The 4,994-nt window shown below is 39.3% G+C and overlaps 1 non-coding gene across 1 annotated transcript; it reads right to left on the bottom strand.

Annotated features, from left to right (window-relative positions):
- Positions 1-4,226: 4,226 nt before the first annotated feature.
- LOC141681689 (small nucleolar RNA R71) lies at positions 4,227-4,333 on the bottom strand. The gene has a single exon (XR_012559116.1). It is a non-coding gene; the product is annotated as a small nucleolar RNA R71 (small nucleolar RNA).
- Between the last annotated feature and the right edge of the window lie 661 nt (positions 4,334-4,994).

Here is a 4,994-nt window from a genome sequence, read left to right as displayed (position 1 = left end):
TATATATATATACTGAATATTTTGCGACTTCATCGCATTAAGATATCAAACTTGGTTCATTTCTTTTGACCAAGACTTTCATGAGTACTATGAGAAGGCTCATATATTGTTAATCATTATACATATTATTTTGGTGGGCTTGCTGCTCACCCTTGCTTTCTTCTTTCATCACACAACAACAGATAGAAAAGATGAACAGGACCAAGCTCCCAATTCCCGAGCGGATAGGAAAACGTTCTGCAGTCTTCTGGAAGCGTTGATGCCGCCGTAGCTGAGGTAGGAGCTACCAATAGGCTAGGTTTTCAACTATTGATGAACCAGACTTATGTATAATATGAATTGTAATAATGGCAAAGAAATGTAAATTTATTCAGAAACCCTTTTGAGGTGTAATGTCTTATAATTGTGGAATAAAATGACTTGTGTTATTTTTTGGATATTCATCTCTGAGACTATAACTTGTGGTGTGTGTGTTTATTGTGGGGTCACAGTATGGAGTAGTTGTTTGTTTATTAAGATTGGGTGTTATTAAGGGAAATGGAACTCGTGACAACCCGGATCCCCGACCCCGGATTTGGGGGTGTTACACCTATGGCCACTGCAACAAAATTGGATAAGGATACTGGTACATCAGTAGATATTACTGATTATAGAGGTATGATTAGCTCATTACTCTATCTAACTGCAAGTAGACCTGATATCATGTATGCTACCTGTCTTTGTGCAAGATTTCAAGCAGATCCAAGAAAATCTCACTTAACAGCTGTCAAAAGAATTTTCAAGTACCTTAAGGGTACAACTGATCTGGGATTGTGGTATCCTAGGGAATCAGACTTTAAGCTAATAGGTTACTCAGATGCAGATTTTGCTGGGTGCAAAATTGACAGGAAAAGCACAAGTGGAAGCTGCCAATTTCTTGGAGGCGGATTAGTTTCTTGGTTTAGCAAGAAACAAAAGTCAATTTCTACATCAACTGCAGAGGCAGAGTACATTGCTACAGGAAGCTGTTGTGCACAGATTCTTTGGATGAAGAATCAGTTACTGGATTATGGGTTAGAGTCTCCAAATGTAAAACTGATCAACCACTGAAGGGTAGGGATGATGATAATGATGACCAGGGAAACTTTAAAAGGGGTAGATGTCATGGTCAAGGCAAAGCCTCTTCATCTAGGAAAGCAGGAAACTCTACTCAGAGAACAAGTTCCGATGCTGGGAGAAGAACAAGTTCTGATACTAGTAAACGGATGAGTTCTAGTGAACAAACTTTGAAACTTGATGAAGAGATTTCCAAAAGGCTGTTCCTAAAAGAAAATCTAGGCATGGATATTGAAAGTCTGAAGGAAGAAGAAGCCAGACTTAAAGTAGAAAATGTCAAGTTAAAGTCTAAAGCTCAAATTATTGCAGAGAAACCACCTAAGCCTAAGGGCATTGTGATTAAAGAGAAGACAAACACTGAGGCAATCAAATCTGATCTAAAGCCAAATCACAGGTGGAAGTTGATCCTAGATCCAAGGGTAAAGCAAAAATTGATGAACCTGTAAAGGTATATATTCCAATCATGGATCTGGAAGCAAAATCTGATGAAGATACTAGTCTGATTTTGAAGAAAAAGAATATTCAAACAACCTCTGACATAGCTCATGTTGTTCAAGATCAGGACTTAGTAAATTCTGATATTACAATGAAGCAAGCAACCTCTGACAAAGTTCAAGTTGGCTTGATATCAGAAGATAAAGAAAAGGAAACCTCTGACATTGCTCATGTTAAACCTTCAAAAATTCTACTACCTGGGTTTACTAAAGCTCAACAATCTACACAACTTTTGAAGACTACATCAAGTGGTTTTGAAGCAAGAGTTATTAGAGGGAAGGAAGCTAGAGACAAATCAGGATTGGGTAGTTCTAAAGAAAAGAGAGTAAATAATACTACCTCTGATCCAACTTCTTTGAGTGAACCAGGAATAGGAACAACTCCTGAAAGATTGAATCAACTGGAGTATGTACAAATGGTCTACCACTCTGTATTGAAAGAAGATATCATGTTATATTTTATGACAGATAGGAGGGTATTCCAGATTAGAAAGAATGCTATTTGTTTGAAGTATTTTGAAGAATTGCAACATGTGCTATTTGATAAGTGGCATTTTATACCACTTCGAACGTCTTATAATGGCTTGAATTGATGTCTTGAAATCAGGTATTTTGTGTATTTGATGCGTTTTTCTAGTGTTTGTGCATTTCAGGGTATAACTTGCGTTTGTGGGGAGATTTTATTAGGATTAAGCCTAGGGGAGTGCTCGGCATTGGATGTGGGAAGTTAGGAGCAGAACGTAGCAGAAATCGGGAGCAGAATAAGGAATTTTCCAGTAACCTGCTGGGCGCTCGCTCAGGAAAGCTGGGCGGCCACTCAGGATGCTGGGCGCCCGCTCAGGATTGCTGGGCGGCAGCTCAGGGGCGAGAAATTTAATACTGATTTTTTATAATCCTTATTTTGTTGGACTTTTGAGACGGCTGGTTCTTGTGGGCTTCTATATAAGTAGTTGCCAGAGACGTTCCACAGTGTGTGGTATCAAGCAAGGAGCGAGGAGAGAAGGAAGAAGACCGTTTTAGCACATAGCAACGAAGAAGAGGAGGCATACGTTTTCTTATGATTCTTTTATTCGTTGTATCAGTGGATGCTAGTTTTCTTTACTTTAAACCTTATTACTCTTGTGACGTACTCTGGTTTTAATAAGTATTTTTATTAGTTTATCTTGTGTGTTATTATCATGTTTTCATATGAACCCATGGTGATGATGAGTTCTATCATCCGCTAATCGTGATCATGGGATCGTAACGGATTTACTATGGAATTCTTTAGTTAGTTGTTTAATACCATAGTGTGTGATGATTGTATGATATCTAGCATAGGCTGCGCTTATTCGTCTTATGTGCTTCGCGAACATGTAAGATAGGCCGTTAATCTCTTGTGAAGCGACGGTGGATCTTGAGGTTTAGAACTTGCCATGCTAGCATAGGTTCATGTGTGTGTATGCATGATTAGTGGGTATTTCTAACCGTTTTACTTGCCTTATGTAATCATAAAGAATAACTTGTGCTTAAATCGTTATGTTGTCAAATTCTGTAGACATATAGGGTCTCAACATAATTGATGCCTATTCAACTTCTATCTTAATTGTGGATGTTTGGTAGAATGGTATTGGTACAACGAAAGTTGGCTTTTATCAGTTTCGTGTGTTCGATTAATATCATCATCGTTACATGCTAAGGGTAATAACAATAACTATTGAAGGAAGTAGTAATGAAGTTATGATCTCATGTGTGTTTAATATTGTTAATTCAAGTGTCAATTAAGTGTTTAATTCTCATAGTTAATTGTAGTTATTAATTAGTTAATCAAATCTAAGTGTTATTGTCTTCATATTGAGAAGTAATCATACATTGGCGAGTAAGTGTTATTTGAACATAATTAGTCTGAGTCTCTGTGGGAACGAACTAGAAATTATTCTATATTACTTGCGAACGCGTATACTTGCGTGAATTATTAGCGCGTGTTTTGTTCCTAACAAGTTTTTGGCGCCGCTGCCGGGGACTCGGCGTATTTGTTTAGTTTATGTACTTACCATCAGTGGTCATTAGGACTCATTGATTAAGACGTGTTACTTATTGTTTCCGGTTGTGTTGTTACTTTAGCGAGCGTTTATGCAAACACTTTCTCGTACTCGCAAGAGGACTTTAGATACGGCTAAGGAGACAGACTCAGTTCTTGATATTCCGGAGAAGATAGATTTTGAAGATTCAGATAAAGAGAGTGAGCAGAAAGAACCAATAATCATGGGTGATCGTATAGTTCCGGCAGATCCAGCTCTTATGGACTTTTCTCGGCCTAAAATTGATGACATTTAGTCAAGCATCCTTCATCCGTCTATTCAGGCTAACACCTTTGAAATCAAGCCGGGCACTATTCAGATGATGCAGAATTCTGTTTCTTTCGGAGGTGCTGCGACTGAAGACCCCAACATGCATATCAGGAATTTTGTCGAGATCTGTAGTACTTTCAAATATAATGGTGTGACAGATGAGGCTATCAAGTTGAGGCTTTTCCCATTCTCTCTGAGGGATAAAGCTAAGGACTGGTTACATTCTGAACCAGCTGGGTCCATCACTATTTGGCAAGATCTTGCGCAAAAGTTTCTAGTGAAGTTCTATCCAATAGCGAAGACTGCAGCTATGAGGAGTGCTCTTACTCAGTTTGCACAGCAACCAACAGAATCTATGTGCGAAGCTTGGGAGCGCTACAAGGAGATGTTGAGAAAGTGTCCACATCATGGTATGCCTGACTGGATGGTGATCACTGGTTTCTATAATGGTTTGGGGGCCCAATCTCGACCCATGCTCGATGCAGCAGCTGGAGGCGCCTTGTGGGCCAAAAGCTATACTGAGGCTTATAATCTTATTGAAACTATGGATGCAAATGAGCATCAAAACCCAACTCAAAGGATGATGCATGGGAAGGTAGCAGGTATTCTGGAAGTTGATGCAGCTACAGCTATTGCAGCGCAGCTCCAAGCGCTGTCTTTGAAGGTCGATTCTTTAGCCAACTATGGAGTCAATCAGATAGCTATGGTCTGTGAACTTTGTGCAGGTTCTCATGCTACGGATCAGTGTTCTCTTGTAAATGAAACTGTGCAGTATGTGAACAATTATCAGTGACCACATCAGCCTGTGCCACCTACTTATCATCCTAACAACAGAAATCATCCCAATTTCAGCTGGAGTAATAATCAGAATGTTATTCAGCAACCATATCAGCAAGGTGTAAGTAAATAGTTTAATCGGCCTGGATTCCAGCAACCACAGCATTACGCTCAAAGGCAATCATATCCTCAACGAGGAGTGCTGCTCCACCTTCTAGTGCTGATTTCGAGGAGCTCAAGCTGTTGTGCAAAAGTCAGGTTGTTTCTATCAAGACCTTGGAAAATCAAATCGGTCAAA

Source organism: Apium graveolens, chromosome 8 (assembly GCF_009905375.1).
Source record: "Apium graveolens cultivar Ventura chromosome 8, ASM990537v1, whole genome shotgun sequence".
Classification (NCBI taxonomy): Eukaryota; Viridiplantae; Streptophyta; class Magnoliopsida; order Apiales; family Apiaceae; genus Apium; species Apium graveolens.
The sequence above is the reverse complement of the archived record's forward strand: the minus strand, read 5'-3'. Positions and strand labels throughout refer to the sequence as shown.